The sequence below is a fragment of the Cornus florida genome, unplaced genomic scaffold (genome assembly GCF_030987335.1).
Source record: "Cornus florida cultivar Cherokee Brave unplaced genomic scaffold, ASM3098733v1 CherokeeBrave_3.0.0_Hap2_Chr10, whole genome shotgun sequence".
Classification (NCBI taxonomy): Eukaryota; Viridiplantae; Streptophyta; class Magnoliopsida; order Cornales; family Cornaceae; genus Cornus; species Cornus florida.
The window spans coordinates 102531021-102549940 of record NW_026775580.1 but is presented as its reverse complement, the minus strand read 5'-3'; the positions used below and the strand labels follow the sequence as shown (position 1 = coordinate 102549940).

Genomic DNA, 18920 nt, shown 5'->3' with positions numbered 1-18920 from the left:
TTTTAACAAAGCTAAAACAAATAAAATAAAAAGTGTTCTCTCATATAAGCATCTGTTATATAATGTCATATTTTCCTTCATCTTTCCAAGTTGTAAAGTTGTAATTAGATTGGTAAAGTGATTTGCTTGAGAAAAAGAAATATACAAATTTATTTATAGTAAGCTGTGGTGATGGATTCTTTCATTTGAGGTACTTTTTCCATTATTTGAAAAGAAAATTATTTAAATTGTTTTAAAAGTTCTGTTTCCTTAAATTTTGGTTTTGATTTTGATTCACGAGTTTAAATCTGGTATGGTTCACCCCTGCTTATTCTATACCATTTTTAGTTTAGTCTTTGCAGGTTTTCTTTATTTTTGCACGAAGTGTAAAGAAGTAACGACAGAATCCATAAATCTACATTCATCACCAATTGCAGAAGTGTCAATCCTGACTAACGGAGTATTAAAATAAATTACCCATAAGATTTTCATTTTAAAATAGTTTATATATAATTAATCAAGTGATGTAATCTAGTGATATCTATTCTATCTTTTAAAATGAAATATGAAAATTAAATTGGAAAAATTTAAAATCTCAGTACTAGTGGTTTGTTTGGCTAATGCTTTTACTTCGTATTTTTTGTTTTTGCTAGTGTATTATAGCAAAGTAAAAGCACAAAGTGTGTTTGGTAACGTTTGCTGTCAATTGAATAGTACCGAAACGCTTCCAAAATTGAGGCCAAAATCGGAAGAATCAAAATGATATTTTTTGTTTGCTTCCGCACTGTAGCAAAACACTGTTAAAAAAAAATAAAAAATAAAAAATTCTAAATTAACAATTTTAACTAGCCATTCAATTTTTCAAACTTGCAACACTTTTTACCAAACACGCTTTCATGTTTTTGCATCCAAAAATCCTGTTACAAATTTACGTTACCAAATAAGTTTCGAAATAGGGTTGAACACACTCTAAATCTGGAATATTACTTCTACTTCGGGTCAAACCAAAAGTATAAAACAACTGTGGTTGCTAAACGGGCCCTTAGTTTTTTTATATTTTTAAAAATACTAATTTTTTCAAATTATTAGGTGTTGAACACTATTTGACTCTAGAGGGGGGGTGAATAGAGTCAATGGCCAATTTTTGCAAATTATAAAAATGTTTGCTAACTATCAATCAAGCAATAATCAATTGAGATGGTTAATTAATTTATAGCACAAATATAAAGGAGATAGAGATAAGATAGTGTAAACAGTGACTCGGCGATTTTAACAAGGTTTGGAAACTCTTACTCCTCGGCTCAAGATCCCTCTTGAGACTTCCCAATCCACTATGGCTTCTCCTTAATGGTGGAGAGTGAACCTTTAAATAAAGCAAGCCTTTTACTTCTCTTTCTTGCTAGGAGAACACCTTCTCCTACGCTTCTTTTGGGTTACACCAACCCTTACAAGAATGTAGAAATATGAATGAAAGTTACAAGATTGTTTCTCTCTCTCTCTCGCTAAAAAATGTTCCATGAATCAATCTCACACTAGAATAAATAGATGAAATAAATGAAGATCAAATCTCTAAACTGATATGAGAGAAGAAATGAGGAGTAAATGCTCAGATTATAATTTTTGGGCTCTTTGAATGCACTTGAATGATCTTGTTTAATGCTCTCTCAAGTGATGTCTCTTATCTTCAGTCCAACCCTCTATATTTGTAGAGATTTCGAGCTCAATATAGCTATTGCAGGTAGTTGGGAGCATTAAATGAGATTTTAGCCGTTTAAGATTTGAATTTGTAGAGTTGCGACCAAACTAGTCGACATGTGGCATAAATCGGTTGACGTCTTTGCATGAACCAGTCGACGTATGCTATAAACCGGTCGATATATTCTCTATAAACTGGTTGATGAGCGATGAAAAATGTGTATTCAAACCCTTAAGCTTAGGTATTCTAGGACCTTTATCTATCTTATTTTCTTGCTTTAGATTGATTTTGTATTATTTTCATTTTCGGGTACTTATTCCTAGGGCTGCAACATGGGCGGGCTAACCCAGCCCAACCCATAATTTTGAAAATTGGGTTTTAAATTCCCAAATCGGGTTCATGTTCAGGTTGGGTTTTGTCAAAACCCAGGCATATTCGGATTGGCTCGGGCTCAACCCGAACCCAACTCGAAACCCAATTTTTTTTTTTTTCTTCCTTTCTCTCTCCTCTCTCTTCTCTTTCTCTCTCCTCTCTCTTCTTTTTCTCTCTCTTCTTTCTCTTTCTCTCTCTGCCGCTTGAGAGTTGAGAAACAACGGCGACTCCACCAGTGCCAAGAAAGCCTCCAGAAACGGCGACCTCTGCCGGATAGACGAGAATATCACCAGATCAGTCAACACAAATCTTCCCACTTTCTGTAACTTGTAATTTATCGATGAAGAGGAAATGAAATTCCTTTTTTCCAAACAGAGAGGGGGTAAGCTTGAGAGTTGAGAGACAGTGGCTGAAGCTTGCGAACGGCGAACCCGAACTGGAACAGCGGGCGATGGATACTGAAAGATCTGGGTTTTTATTTTTTGAACAATCTGAAATGATATGTCGATCTGGTTTTGATTTTTTGAACAATTTGAAATGATATGCCATGGGTTTTGAACTTTTGATTCTTACAGACAGATAGATAAAACTGAAATATAGGTTTTGAACTTCTGATGATTCTTGTAGATTTTGTAATTTACAGTTGGAGAGAGAGAGAGAGAGAGAATGGAGATGGAGGCGATAGGGGAGGCAGAAGTGATTTGCCCTAAAAATATTTTGCTTTAATATATAATATTTTATATATATTATATTATATTATATTAATATATTTATATATATATATATATATATATATATATATTCAAAAAAAAATGAAAATAAAAAAACTCAACCCGTCAACCCGATCCAAACCGCCAGAAAATATTCGGTCCGGGTTATGAACATAACCCATGTTGAGTTTAATTCTGGTTGGCCCAACCCAACCCACTTCGGGTTGAGGCTGGGTTGGGCAAGCCCAGGTTGCAACCCTACTTATCCCCAAAATAAGCTAACTCAGTCAAATAAGAGCATAATTGAAGCAATTCTAGGATGAATCAAAGAAATGAGCAAAGTAGAGCAAAGGGAAGCAAATGGTGGAATTTCAGCAACTTCAATTGATCTCAAGAAAAGTTCGATCGATCCAACTTCCATCGATCTCAGCACTCCAAGATAGATCCAGGCCATGATGTCATCTTCAGAGATCCCACGAGTTTGATCGATCCAACATCATTCTCTGATCAATCGAACTTTCTTGTCCTTATCCACATGCCATATCTTATCCAGCTGTACCACCCTACCAACCACTTTTGTCCTTTTTCCCAAAAATATCTTCAAAATATCTCAGATTTGTTTTTATCCAAAAAGGTGCCGCCATTGAGGATCGATCCAACTTTAATTCGATAGATCTCAGCCATATTCGATCGATCTCACCTCAAGTTCGATCGATTGAACCTCCCAAATTCTGAGAAAAATTCAAATTCCAGCTCATTAAAAGTTGTCTCATATCCAATCATTAGAGGATTATTGGTGTACGAGCCCATCTCATTTGGGGTGATTTTTAACCTACCTATATAAGGAATATGAGCCACTTTTTGAGGAGATACTTTTGGATACACATACCTAGAGAAGATAATACTTAGTGAGGAAGCAAAGGAGATGAGGAGGCTAGAGACACCATTAGAGACTATTCATCAACCAAGGAGCAGATTTCTTCCATGGAGCTTGCCCTTGAGGGTTGGAGGACATCATCCATTAGTGGCTAGATATACTCTTGGGGCTAGAGTTAGCCCTAAACATGCTTTCTACTTCTTGATTTATGTATTTTTTAGGGGATTTGTATTGTGATTCATGTCTTGACACTTTTATATATATAGATCTTGTTTAATCAATGATTTATGTGATTTAATGCTTCCAATTGATCATTTTATTCGATCCATATGTCTATGTATGCTAGAATAGATATTCATGTGTTTATCTCTATTTCTTGTGTTATTGATGCATGTCTATGTGTATTGATGTTATAGATCTAGAGATTGTCAAGACATAGTGCTTAATGGCACGTTCTTGTGGTTTAATTGATGATTCATACTCATTTCTTGATGGATTGTACCTCTCCCTTAGTTTAATTAGTTTAATTTCATGCCACTAGCTTAGATGTAGTGTAATTGTTAAATGGGAGGACAATCCATGCTTGTTGTTGATGTTACATACTTATGAAAGCAAGTAACATATTTCTCCAACCTTGTGATGTGTTTGGATTGTGAGCTTAAAGAAATGATTAATGGCTTGATTTGATATGTTGTGTTATCCACCATATTGTTTAGACAATATATGCTTAATTTGTCATCCATGCTTGTTGGAACAACCACACACACATACACCTTGTTGCAATACATGTCTTTCCCCTCATTAATCATTCATTAAAGGTGTAAAAAAATTATGTTTAGTGGTGATCTCTAAACCCCAAGATCTCTCTCTCTCTTTTATTCTCTCTATTGCATTATTGTTTACCTTAGTTTAATTTGCATCTAGTGCAATCCAATCAACCAATCACAATTTTGATCACTCGACCTACTAATTCTAATTTTGATTCCTCAACCTAGTACGACACCTCAATCCCTTGGGACGATCCCTACTTGCCCTAACTATATTTTTAGTGAAGGGTAGTAGTGACAATTTCTAAATATAAAACTTAGCCACATTGCATAAACTTTGGGTTTGAATTGACGACACACCAAGTTTTTGGCGCCGTTGCCGGGGATTAATTGATTGATTGGCAACGTCGTATTTGTGGAATCAATTAGGAATTAGTACTCTTTTGATCGTTTCTTTACTTTGTTTTCAATTTTGCTACTTATTATGTTTGTTCTTGTTTGACAAGGAGTATTGGGCAAAGAAGGTGAGCAGAGGAGTATTCCAAGCAAAGGAACTAAGCAAGCAAGGAAAAAGGCTAAAATCATAAAAAATTGCTAAGCTAAAAGCTAAAAATTTGGAGTTGAAGTGCTAAAGGACCTTTGTGAGCTTTTTCTTACTCAAACCCTTAGTTAAATCGTCGGCCCACGTGGAGGCTTATATTTCAATTCTTAGATAAATTGTGAGCCCGTGTGGAGGCAATTTAATTTTCTTGCATATTGTGTTAAAGCATGGGAGTATGAGAACATTAAATATGGAGGAAGGTTATTGATTGTTGATTTGTTATGGAGGTGAAGTATTTGTCATTATTACTTGTTCTGTTGCATTGTGCATGCATGGTTGTAAATCATTAAGACCCACTCTTGTCCCTTTAAATTTTCATCTTGAATCCATTATTTGAAACCCTAGGGGAAAAGGTAGTTCTAGTCAATCCATTTCATCAATGGAAGGACACAATAAGGACCATGTGGAGGACCTTAGTCACATAGACCAACAAGGTATCCTCCACTCCAATGTGTGTCATAATAACATGCAAGTTCCATTAGGCATGCCAAGGCCATTCGTTCATCCACCACAACAACAAGGCCAAGTTCCATTGGGAATGCCAATGCCAATCTATGCTCCACCACCACCCATTATTCAAGGCAACTAAGGTGCCCATGTTGCACCTCCAATTGCTAATCCTCCCCTTGCTTTAAGAGATCACTATGTGCCTAATGAATATAATGCACCCACATGCATTCAATTGCCACCATTTAGAGCACATCACTATGAAATCAAACCACAAACCATTCAAATGCTTCCTAACTATCATGGACTTCCAAGTGAAGAACCTTACAAGCATTTGGATGAGTTTCTTGAAGTATGTTCCACCGTAAAATACACGGACATGCAAGAAGAGGTCTTAAGGCTTAAACTTTTTCCATTCACCCTTAAAGACAAAGCAAAATATTGGTTTAACAATCTTAGGCCTTTTTCAATAACTTATTGGGCGGAAATGCAACAAGAGTTCTTGAAGAAGTACTATCCGGTTTCTAAGACCAATGCCATGAGAACTTCAATTGAGGAATTTTAACACGGGGATGGGGAAACATTTCATGAGGCATGGGAACGCTTTAATGAATTACTTAAGAAGTGTTCACATCATGAAATACCCAAATGGCATTTAGTTCAATATTTCTTTGAGAGCTTATTAAATAATTACAAGGGTGTGGTTGATGCTTCCATGGGTGACTCTTACATTGATAGGCATGAGGATGACGTGTGGCGTCTTTATGATAGCATGAGTGAAAATTCTTTGCATCGTACTTTATCTTCGAAGAATGGTAGAAATTCTAGTGGTAGGAAGAGTGTTGGCTTACATCAAGTCGACCACTCCAATGAAATTGCCGCCGAAATGAAATCATTATCTCAAAGGTTTGATCAATTTTTGATCAACCAAAACTCGGTGAATCAAGTATCTTCCTTCCCTAACCATTCTCATCATGCATCTAATGAGACATGTATGACTTGTTCAAGTGTTTTACATTCTACTTCCAACTGTCCCCGTGGAGATGTGCAAAGTGAACATCATGAACAAGCAAATGCTATTTTTGCTAATCAAGGGAACAATCATTATGGCATTCATTACAATCCTAGTTGGAGGAATCACCCGAATTTCTCTTGGAAAAACCAAGGGGATGGCTCAAACCCTTCCCAAGGCGGTTTTCAAGGGAAATACATTCCACCACCACTACAAAGCCAAGGTTCCCAAGGTTTTAGATCATCATACCAATCACAAGGAAACTAATTCTCTAATTCTCATTTTCCAAATCAACCATCGTATTCCCAAGGAAATGTTAGAAGTCCCGCTTTTGAAGAGAAAGTTTTGACCGCTTTGGGCATTTTAGAGGCAAACACATAATTACTTCATTCTCACTCTCAATCTATTACTAAGCTAGAAACCCAAGTAGGGCAAATAGCTAGCACTTTAAAAGCTAGAGAGAAAGAAAAAATGCCTTTGAATAGTCCCACAAAAGCAACAATGTGTTGTGGAGGCTCACTCTTTATCAGAAGGTCACACAATAGAGTATGTCAATGCGGTGACCACCTCGAGAAGTGGAAAGGTTGTGGACAACCAAGTGGTTATGTCCAATGAAGAGAGTGAACTGGTGCAATCAAAAGTTAACACCCGTCCTGTTTCATATCATATTCCTCCTTCATTGCATGTGCATGACCATATAAATGAGAATGTATTGAAAAGTGATTTGAAAAGTGATTTTGAAAAGAGAAATTTACAAAATGATTTGAAAACTTCTTGTGTTGAAGAGACTTTAAAGAAAATTTTTGAAAAGGTTTTTGAGCCAAAAGCTCCATTTCCGGATGGCTTAAAAGGATTCATTTCAAATGACAAGCAAAAGGCCAAAGTAAATGAAATCATGGACGTGTTTAAGCAAGTGAAAGTCAATCTTCCACTTTTGGATGCAATCAAAAAATTCCGGCTTATGCGAAATTCTTGAAAGACTTGTGCACCCAAAAGTGGAAGAACAAAAGCCAAGCACCAAGAAAAGTGGTCTTAACCGAGCAAGTAAGCTCAATTTTGCAGCATAACGCTCTTCCAAAGTTTAAGGACCCTGGTTCACCAACTACTTCATGCATCATTGGTGATCATATCATTAATCGGGTTCTTCTTAACCCAGGAGCAAGTGTTAATCTTCTTCCATACTCGGTATATGTCAAATTAGGCTTAGGAGACTTGAAACCGACGTCGGTAGTTTTGCAACTTGCCGACCGATCAATCAAAAAGCCTAGGAGTATCATTGAGGACGTCTTGATTAAAATTGATAAATTCTTCTTTCCCGTTGATTTCGTTGTCATTGACACGGAACCGGTCCCAAATCCTAAGAGCCAAATTCCCGTTATCCTTGGCCGTCCTTTCTTGGCAACCGTGAATGCCAACATTAATTGTAGGACGGGGATAATGAAAATTTCATTTGGCCACATGAAGGTAAAGTTGAATATTTTTAATCCAACCCCCAATTCATTTGACAAGCATGAAGAGATTAATGTTATAGAGAAATGTCATGACCTCAAATGTGAAGGAATCGAGTTTTTGTGTGAGACCAAAGTTTCAAAAAGTCCATCTTCAACCTTGAAACCAAAGAAAGTTGTTTCAAAATCTTATTTTAAAAGGGCGTGGAAGCCCAAAGATTGTTTTGACCAAGGATCGAAAACGTCTTTTGAGCTCAATCCAACAAGTTCCTTAAAGAACCATTTGTTGGATGGAGTTCAAAGCACTTATCACCCCATTGAGGAGGGGATGCACTACAAGATGTTTATCCGGACTGAAAGAGCCCAACGTCTTGCTAGAGACGTTAAAGACTAGCAAGACATTTCGTAGGGTGTCAAAACCCTATTCTTCTCTCATTTCTATCTTTGATTTCAATTCTTGCGAAGTCTAGATATTGGTTTTGGGTTCATATGTATTGCTAGGAACTGTGATTAGGACTGCATGCACTTTTATGTTGAAATTGAGCATTTTGCATAAGTTTGATCGATCCCCAAGGAGGATTCGATCGATCGAACTTCGACCTGCATCCAACACTTAGAAAATTTTCGACCTGCATTCAACCTGCATCCAAATCACCTCCCTATCCCATCGATCAAATTTGTTCTTAGATCGATCATAAGTCCTTAGATCGATCAAACTTCAAGTTCGATCGATCTTGAGTTCCAACACTTAGAAAAATTTTGAACCAAAAAACCTGCATATTTCAGCTCTCTGTCAGATCGATCGAACATTTTGTTCAGATCGATCTCTGTTCTTCATCTCACTATCTTTGACTTTGTTTTAATTTCTTAATTTCAAAAATTTCAAAAAATATTTTATTAATTTTTATTGTCGTTTTTTTATTATTTTATTTTCTAAAAAAAAAAAAAAATTCAAAAATACTTTGAGGAGAGATCGATGTTAGTTCGATTAATCGAACTGGCAAGGGAATGTTTTTTAAAAAATGAACCTAAGGGTTTGAAGATCGATTTCACAAATTGATCTAACCTTCTTCCAAGCCCTATCCCTCGTCGCCGCTGCGTACTCACTCTTCTCCATCTCCGGCAAGACTCTGGCGATTTCCCCTCATCCCGAATCTCTCTCTCCTCTTAGATCTCGGATCTCGACATCTCTTCGCACCTCATTTTTTCTCTAGTTTTGGGTAAGATTCGAACCACCATCTCTTGTGATTTTAAGCTTCGATTTGATGCATATATGTTTTAAATGCTAGATCTAAGCTATTTTAATGTTGAAAATCTCCATTGATGAAGTTTGTTGCTCTTTCTATATATATGTATATGTATGTATATATAGTTGTATATATTTTGGGATTTGTTTCGATTTTTGGACTATGGGCCTCATTAAGTGATTAGGAGTGATATTTTGTTGTGTTGATGGGACCACGACTTTGTTCGTGAAGGTCCCATGCCATCCACGTCACAGATATGTGACTGCTCATGTTCTTCGTACAGTTCGATCGATCGAACCTATTTCTTAGATCGATCTAGTGAGATCGATCGAACTTAGTTTCTTAGTTTCTCAGATCGATCATGTGAGATCGATCTCACATTTTTTTGTGATCGATCGAACTTCACAGATTTCATATACACATTCCATGCATCTTATCTTGTGTCCATGCTATCTTATTCATGCCCAATGCCTGTGATTTTTCTACATTGGATGCATTTTACACTTATATTGCTTAGCATGTTCACATCCTGCCACTTCCATAGATTCACATCATTTATCTGTTTTGTCTATCTTACTTGACATACATAATTCTATTTTGTGCTTTCTAGCACTGACTTCCCGTGCAAGTTTTCAATTATTTTACAGGCCATGGCTAGGGTCAAGACTGTAGCTCGCGGACACTATCACCGCAGGGGCAGGCAGAGTTTGGACGACGAGGCAGGTCCATCTCATGCCCAGGACCCCAAACAGGAGAAGCCAGCGGAGCCCATACAGTCTTCCCATTCTGACAGCAGATTATACTCTGATGTTGGAGTATTTCCTTCTCATTCAGTTGAGGCTGAGTATCATTCACTTCCATTAGCTCAGCTAGCTCAGCCAGCCCAGGAGTTAGACCAGCTATTACGTAGTTACTCACGCCTTTCAGTGGCACACGAGTCGATCTTTGATACAGACTTCTTTTCCCGATCGGTATTTACCCAATCAGCATATGATGATATATTACGGAGAGGCCTCGCAGCCATTCTTGCCCCTGTCACAGACTCGGTGTACCCGAGGCTAATACGGATGTTTTTCCAAAACCTCCGGCCTGCCCCGTGTAACACGGCGGAGCTGAGGACCACCATTAATGGTCATTTAATTTCTATTACAGTGGATACATTGTCCAGATCTTGCCACTGTCCACATCACTGCCCTCCAGAGCTACAGGACACATATCCTACTCTCTATAGGCGCACATATGCAGACATGACCGTTTTACTCACAGGTCACTATGCCGGTGGCGAGACCTACGCCACCTGGACCTATCTTCCAGATGACCTGTGGTTCTTCGACTCTGTCTTGTTCCGCAACATCTTCATGGCCTGCCATAAAATACAGTGGAGTGGCGACTTTTTGCCAGCTCTGTACGCATTCTATTTAAGGCATTGGCTATCTATCCCAGCGCTCATCTGGAGTGTGATGAGGAAGCTCTATGATGACCACATTAGCAAGAAGAGGCCCAAAAGGGCTAAATATCTCCCATTCGGCCACCTCATCACCCAGATCCTACGTGATTAGCACTATCCCTTCCAGCCACGAGAGCGTCCTGAGACTGGGTCCTCCTCGTTCGAAAAGAAGGACTGGGATAAGAGCTATAACGCTCTTATCAAGAGCCTTCAGGATGATACTGTCGAGGCAGCAGAGGATTTAGAGGCAGAGGAGATGGCAGCAGCAGCAGACCTGGCAACGGATGACATGCCAGTCGATTCAGTTGCCGTACATATGGACATCGATTTGGAGCAGCCTGCAGAGGACGCAGAGCAGCACTCTCCAGTTAGGTCACCCATTCACGATGAGGAGCAGGCTCAAGATCATTATTCTCCCGCTCCAGTGGTACCTGAGGCTCTAGCACAGACACCAGGCTTTGGAGAGCGACTCCAGGCTTTGGAGGATGCTGTCGTATCTATCCGCGCTAACACGGTCTCTCTCCGAAAGGATGCTGTCTCCATTAGAGCTGATATTGCTACCCTCCGTACGGATGTCAAGACCACATTCATAGATCTATCCAGAGACATCCGCGGAACGCGACCTACCCGTCATACCTCTTCTTCTAGATCTCTCTATCTCTTTTCTCCTATCATCTCATATATCTGTGATCTCATCATATTTTTGATACTGTTATACTATTTTTGCAGCCGTGTCTGTCGGCTCTGATACTGGATGTACTGTACTTTATTCTTTGTTTATATATTCTTTCTTTATGGATGTCATATTTTCATATTCTTATAGCTATCTTTTTGACTCCATCAGGTGCATTCTAGTGACTTCAGTGAGATAGAGTACTGCACAAAATTTTCAGGACCACCCTTTTACCTTTCTCTAATTTTCAGTTGCTATCCCATTTACACTTGTATGACCACTGTACACTGTTATTATCCCTTTTGTTATCTGATGAGTTTATCCAAGTGCCAAATTTCAGGACCACAGTTAATCCCAAGTTTGGGGGGGCTATGCCACCCACTTTGGATACTTCTGTCCCAGCCATTCTTTACCTTAATTGCACTGGTATTCTCTTTCCTTTTATTCTCTTTGCACATTGAGGACATTGTGCCATTTAAGTTAGGGGGTAATGGTGCTTTGCAGTATTTATTTTTAAATTCAAAATTTTGAGCATGACTTGTGTATTTGAGAGATTTTATATGATTGGTCCATACTAGCTATGATTTTGATCTTTTGAGGACTATATTGTTTAAAATTTAAAAATTGCTCGACTTGAGAGTCCAATAATCCTTGTATGCCTTGTGGATGCCATTTAGGAGTAAATTTTTCAAAAAATTGATATCTTGCTTACACTTGTGGTCCACGTCATCCTGATTTTGTGATTGTTTTAAGATTCACTATAGGATTCTACACTAGTACAGACGCACACTATCATTCATTTGTGGGGTACATGCTTTGTTGATTATTGAATTAGTTATATCCCAATTGGGTTAGTAGTGCATTGAAAGCTTTCACTCTTGATAAAGGTGGATAACAACTTCTTTTCACTAAGTAGCCGGGATTCTAGCCTCATCAAATACTGAATTTCTCGCGCCGAAAGGTGGAGGGCCCAAACTCTAGATTAATAATTGAATACAAAAAAAAAAAAAAAAGAGTTGCAAAAGCGATAAAAAAGTGAGGACTTCTCCTAAAAGGTGAGAAGTGGGAAATGATTAGATAGAGGTTGTTTTGATTTGTAGCCTAGTTGATTTGAGCTTGTAAGTCTGTAAGGGTGTTTGAACACCTAATGCCCTAAAGCCGTCTGGTTTGGGAGTCATTGACTGTAATACCCCGAAATTTACAAAGGATAGTCCTGGAATTTCATTAATTATTTAACTGCATTTTTAATTGGTTAATAGCGTTATTTAATAGTTTTATTTCATTAATTGTTTTTATTTGCTTTATTTGATTTATTTGAGATGTATGGTTTAAATTATATTGGTGTTTTAATGAAATTATTATTTTGTGTTTTAATTTTAATTATTTTATATAAATGATATGAAATTATTTAATTAAAGATAAGTGTTTTCTAAACTTCTCGTTACAGTAGGGTTGGTTACATATTTGGTATACACATAAGTAGCCGACATGATTTTAACCTAGGATTACTTATGGGCTGAATTATACATGGATTAGGGTTTATAGTTTAATGTTATAAATAGGCTTATACGGTGGTTTAGGGTTTAAGAAAAATAAACATATACACGTCTGTGGAGGCAGAGGAGGAACAGATGAAATTTTCAGTAGGAATTGCCGGGAACCTTCGAAGACGGCGTAGAGATTTTGAACAAAAGTCTCAAAGGCAAGTTCTGTCTTAACTCTCTCCATTAGACTTCATGTTCTTTGCATGCTTAAATAGTTTCAGGATGATTTATATGTTTAAAATAATTTTTAAAAAAAAATGTTATCTGTTTTCTTGATTAAAAGTTTAATTGTAACAGAATCTGATATACATGTGTTAAACTGTTCCAAGTTGAAACTTTCTTGTTTAGTTCTCTGTTTAATCCATATTAGTGATATAATAAGGACTGAAACAAGGGTTGGAATCTACTGGGACTAAGTTAAAATCTCTGGGAACCTATACTGTGAGTGCCGGAGGTGTAAATGATGCTGAAAAAGAAAACACGGAGAAGATGAGGGAGAGAGCCAGCTCCTTTTGGAATTGGAGGCGGCTCATTTTACTTAGAGGCGGCTCCAAGGCCTTTGGAGGCGGCTCCAAGTATTTTTGGAGCCTGTTCCATCTTTTGTTCTACCAGTTTTTCCGTTCTGTGGTTTTGTTTTTCAATTTCTAGTAAGGAAGCCATGGTTGTTGGGTTGTATGAAGTTTCAAAGGAGAAAAGGTGTTGTAATGGATGCTTAAAGGGTTGTCCAGAGTAAACTTTAAATTCTAGCGGACAGTTAATTTATTAACAAAACTCGTAGTTGTCAATTGTGTGAATCGGTATGCAAAATTTTAATGAACTTTCATACTGTGAGGTTTTAGCTTATTAATCATTATTTATAAGTTAGAAAATTCTATGAGAGGAATTTAATCACTGCTAATTTTGTTTGGTAGTGCTGAATAAGCATGATAAAAATCTATGTCTTGCTTGGTTTGTTTAGAGACTAGTTAACCGTTGGATTCTAGCAGATAATGTATTAATGGTTGGACTGAGATTTTAAAATATGTTAATAGCTTATCGTGTTTATGCTCACCATAAAAATTAATTGATGAGGTACTGCTATTTTGGTTCTATTAATTATGTGAATACTGGTAGTTGACGGATTAATTACAAATACTATTGGTGTGAGCAAATAATGGCTTCTGTGTATTGGTTTAATTAAGCATGCTTGTTAATCTGCTCTAACATGCTTAGTCTGGAATTCTTGGTACTGACATTTATATGGTCAGTATTTTATCGACTGTTAATTTAATTAAGCATGTTTGATAATTTGCCTTAATATGCTTTGTATAGAGTAGTTAATACTAATATTTGTATTTTCAATGTTAACTGATTATTGGTATTATTTAAGAATGGTTGCTAATACATTCTAGTATGCTTGGTATGAAACTGTTGATATTGTTATTTAATTGTAAGTACTATATCAACTGTTGGATGGATGGGATTTTATGCACCGGTATGAGACGGTGTCATACTAGGTTGGATTAGCCCAAAAAGAAATTGCAAAGTCCTACCTATTTTGGAATAAGGGCACGGGTTATTAAATAAAATCCTCCTTATATTTATGAGTCGGTGCGGATGAGTACGCCGAACGACTTATTGGATTTCTTGTGGATGGTTAGGAACGGAGTTTAAATATATTTGTATGATGTCGCGACATGAGCTTGAGTCTCAGTGTCGATGGTTAGGGTGCGTATATGCAAATGGATATGTAACTAGCTGTGAGGGTTACGGTATACCCTGTTTAGGTTCAGGTACTCATGCCTACTCAGGTGCGTTTTGTATGATGTTTTCTATTCAGGTTGAGACCCTCTTTATGGTCTAGCGAGAGTCCAGTAGTGTGGATATATTTATGTATAGATTATTAGTTATTGTTGAACTATTTAGTATATACATGCGTATCGAGTCTCTACTTGGATTGTAGTAGGATAGAACTTGTTCGTGGGCCTGACCCACTTCTATTTTTCAGGTCTATGTCAGTTCCAGGCTTGAGCTTGTTCGTGCTGAGTAGAGACGATCTTCCATTCCACCGACGATGTAGGATTTCTTTCCAGATATTGGATTTGGATTTTATCTTCATTTTTATTTTCATTCAGTTTGGGATTTTTAATAGTGGTCCACTAGAGATGGATTCCCGAGTTGTTTAACTTATGGAGGTTTTGGATTATTGGGATTTAAGTATATTTAATATTAAAAGATTTTATATTTTAGTTTCTTTCAGCTCTTAAAATTTTAATTCTTATTTCATTTTGTAATCGGTGTTCGTTATAACATATTAATTGTTTGATATCCCTCAGGTTTGGGCCTGGGCCTGATCAACCCGTGTCTCAGATCCGAGGGGTATCATATTGACCTAACGCTCGACCTCATAGATTGCTAGAAAGTTTAATAGATCAACATATTGCACCATACTTCCATCTTTGATCCTAAAAAAAAAAAAAATCGAGTGAAAAGAATAAGCGTACCAAGAACAATAAAGCTTTAATAAAAGGTCCACTCTTTGTCTTAATAATTGGTACTAGATTTGTGTGCTAGTTTGAGGGTAAGGATGTGATCATATTTTTAGTTGGCTAAGATAGCAACACACTTGATGCCGGTCCAGTTAAAAAGGATTTTAAAGTTGTTTTGATTTGCATGATCATTTTCTTGATATGTGGAGGATCATACTTGCTTGCTTGATGTTGAGATTTTGGGAGATTGCTTAGAAATGTTTGAAAAATTGCATACTTGAAGTAGTTTTCTCCCAATGCTTGTTTGCAATATTGGTACCTCTTTTGAAAGAATGAGCTTAATGTTTGTGGGTATCATTTTTGGAAACCCTCACAAGACTTTACTCGTTCACTAGGGGTAACCTAGGAGTTTAAAAGGCTTGTTGCATATGCTAAGTGCAATAATGTTCCCTAAGAAAGTAACGTTATCCATTTATTACTTTCCAGTTCATAGTTGTATAGTTGTTCATTTCATTCCTTTACTTTCTATTTCATTGCTAGGGACTAGCAATATTTAAGTTTGGGGGTGTGATGAGCGCTGAAAAGTGCGTATTTAAACCTCTTAAGCTTAGGTATTCTAGAACCTTTATCTATCTTATTTTCCCGCTTTAGATTGATTTTGTATTATTTCTATTTTCAGGTACTTATCCCCAAAATAAGCTAACTCAGCCAAATAAGAGCATAATTGAAGTAATTCTGGGATGAATCAAAGAAATGAGCAAAGTAGAGCAAAATAAAGCAAATGGTGGAATTTCAGCAACTTCGATCGATCTCAAGAAAAGTTCGATCGATCCAACTTCCATCGATCTCAGCACTCCAAGATAGATCCAGGGCATAATGTCATCTTTAGAGATCCCACAAGTTCGATCGATCCAACATCATTCTCTGATTGATCAAACTTTTTTGTCCTTATCCACATGCCAGATCTTATCCAGCTGTATCACCCTACCAACCACTTTTGTCCTTTTCTCAAAAATATATTCAAAATATCTCAGATTTGTTTTTATCCAAAAAGGTGCCGCCATTGAGGATCGATCCAACTTAAATTCGATAGATCTCAACCATGTTCGATCGATCTCACCTCCCAAATCCCAAGAAAAATCCAAATTCCAGCTCATTAAAAGTTGTCTCATATCCAATCATTAGAGGATTATTGGTGTATGAGCCCAACTCATTTGGGGTGATTTTTGACCTACCTATATAAGGAATATGAGCCACTTTTTGAGGAGATACTTTTGGATACACATACCTAGAGAAGATAATACTTAGTGAGGAAGTAAAGGAGAGGAGGAGGCTAGATACACCATTAGAGACTCTTCATCAACCAAGGAGCAGATTTCTTCCATGGAGCTTGCCCTTGAGGGTTGGAGGACATCATCCATTAGTGGCTAGACATCCTCTTAGGGCTAGAGTTAGCCCTAAGCATGCTTTCTACTTCTTGATTTATGTATTTTTTAGGGGATTTGTATTGTGATTCATGTCTTGACACTTTTATATATATAGATCTTGTTTAATCAACGATTTATGTGGTTTAATGCTTCCAATTGATCATTTCATTCGATCCATATGTCTATGTATGCTAGAATAAATATTCATGTGTTTATCTCTATTTCTTGTGTTATTGATGCATGTTTATGTGTATTGATGTTATAGATCTAGAGATTGTCAAGACATAGTGCTTAATGGCATTTTCTTGTGGTTTATTTGATGATTCATACTCATTTCTTGATGGATTGTACCTCTCCCTTAGTTTAATTAGTTTAATTTCATGCCACTAGCTTAGTTGTAGTGTAGTTGTTAAATGGGAGGACAATCCATGCTTGTTGTTGATGTTACATACTTATGAAAACAAGTAACATATTTCACCAACCTTGTGATGTGTTTGGATTGTGAGCTTAAAGAAAGGATTAATGGCTTTATTTGATATGTTATGTTATCCACCATGTTGTTTAGACAATATATGCTTAATTTGTCATCCGTGCTTACTGGAACAACCCCACACACACACACCTTGTTGCAATACATGTCTTTCCCCTCATTAATCATTCATTAAAGGTGTAGAAAAATTATGTTTAGTGGTGATCTCTAAACCCCAAGATCTCTCTCTCTTTTATTCTCTCTATTACATTATTGTTTACCTTAGTTTAATTTGCATCTAGTGTAATCCAATAAACCAATCACAATTTTGATCACTCGACCTACTAATCCTAATTTTGATTCCTCAACCTAGTACGACACCTCAATCCCTTGGGACAATCCCTACTTGCCCTAGCTATATTTTTAGTGAAAGATAGTAGTGACAATTTCTAAATGTAAAACTTGGCCACATTGCATAAACTTTGGGTTTGAATTGACGACACACCAAGTTTTTGGCGCCGTTGCCGGGGATTGATTGATTGATTGGCAACGTCGTATTTGTGGAATTAATTATGAATTAGTACTCTTTTGATCATGTCTTTACTTTGTTTTCAATTTTGTTACTTATTATGTCTGTTCTTGTTTGACAAGGAGTATTGGGCTAAGAAGGTGAGTAAAGGAGTATTCCAAGTAAAGGAACTAAGCAAGTAAGGAAAAAGGCTAAAATCATAAAAAATTGCTAAGCTAAAAGCTAAAAATTTGGAGTTGAAGTGTTAAAGGACCTTTGTGAGCTTTTTCTTACTCAAACCCTTAGTTAAATCGTCGGCCCGCGTAGAGGCTTGTATTTCAATTCTTAGATAAATCGTGAGCCCGCGTGGAAGCAATTTACTTTTCTTGCATATTGTGTTAAAGCATGGGAGTATGAGAACATTGAATATGGAGGAAGGTTGTTGATTATTGATTTGTTGTGAAGGTGAAGTGTTTGTCATTATTACTTGTTGTGTTCAATTGTGCATGCATGGTCGTAGATCATTGAGACCCACTCTTGTCCCTTTAAATTTTCATCTTGAATCCATTGTTTGAAACCCTAGGGGAAGAGGTAGTTCTAGTCAATCCATTTCATTAATGGAAGGACACAATGAGGACCATGTGGAGGACGTTGGTCACATAGACCAACAAGGTATCCTCCACCCCAATGTGCGTCATGATAACATGCAAGTTCCATTAGGCATGCCAAGGCCATTCGTTCATCCACCACAACAACAAGGCCAAGTTCTATTGGGAATGCCAATGCCAATCTATGCTCCACCACCACCCATCTTTCAAGGCAACTAAGGTGCCCATGTTGCACCTCCAATTGTTAATCCTCCCCTTGCTTTAAGAGATCACTATGTACCTAATGAATATAATGCACCCACATGCATTCAATTGCCACCATTTAGAGCACATCACTATGAAATCAAACCAAAAACCATTCAAATGCTTCCTAACTATCATGGACTTCCAAGTGAAGAACCTTACAAGCATTTGGATGAGTTTCTTGAAGTATGTTCCACCGTAAAATACACGGACATGCCGGAAGAGGTCTTAAGGCTTAAACTTTATCCATTCACCTTTAAAGACAAGGCAAAATATTGGTTTAACAATCTTAGGCCTTTTTCAATAACTTTTTGGGCGGAAATGCAACAAGAGTTCTTGAAAAAGTACTATCCGGTTTCTAAGACCAATGCCATGAG

The 18920-nt window shown here is 37.1% G+C and overlaps 1 pseudogene; it reads right to left on the bottom strand.

Annotated features, from left to right (window-relative positions):
* Positions 1-5992: 5992 nt before the first annotated feature.
* Positions 5993-6091, bottom strand: LOC132280395 (small nucleolar RNA R71; annotated as a pseudogene).
* Positions 6092-18920: the final 12829 nt, after the last annotated feature.